Consider the following 818-nt stretch of genomic DNA (forward strand, 5'->3'; position numbering starts at 1 on the left):
CTCTCTCTCTCTTTCTGTCTCTCTCTTTCTCTCTTTCTCTCTGTGAAAGTATCTGTCACTACAGTATCGAAATGTGATTGTTTCAGTTAGTGGAATAGTTTCATTTTTAAAGTGAACATATTTGACATGAGTGTTTTTGTTTCACTTTTGACACGTAATACTTAAATAGTGGAGGAGATATTATGTTGTCGTGTGCTCGAACTCTGCAAGAAGTTAATAATTGTTTTTGACTAAAACACAACTGGAACCCTAAGTAAGGCATGTGTAAAATTTGAATGAAATTGGTTGCGTAGTTCTCGAGTTTTAGGGATTCACACAGACAGACAGACAGACAGACAGACACACATTCTCATTTTTATATATATAGATTATTTATTTATTTACCTTGCTTACTTATTTAACCATTATACGTAGTTATACTTATTATGTTAGACCTATATACATCTTATAAGCACATTTTATCCACATTATACCATGTACCCATCTCACAGTATAATCTTATCTAGTCACTTTATTATCTTGATTTACATGTTTATTCATTTATTATCTATTTATTTCTTATTAGCTAAATTTACACACATAGGTATAGTAAATATAAATAATTGTGGGCAAAAAACGTACCAAAAGATTTGTGTGAAATTCGTATATTAAGTATATAGTATACAGTTACCTTACAGTTGAATATTAAATGTGATATTCAATAATTTTGGGAAAAGGTAATAAACCACAATATTCATTGGATTTTATTATCCCTTAATGAGGTTTTTTTAATCTTTAATCGAACTATATATATATATGTATATGTATATGTGTATATA

Source organism: Octopus bimaculoides, chromosome 9 (assembly GCF_001194135.2).
Source record: "Octopus bimaculoides isolate UCB-OBI-ISO-001 chromosome 9, ASM119413v2, whole genome shotgun sequence".
Lineage (NCBI taxonomy): Eukaryota > Metazoa > Mollusca > Cephalopoda > Octopoda > Octopodidae > Octopus > Octopus bimaculoides.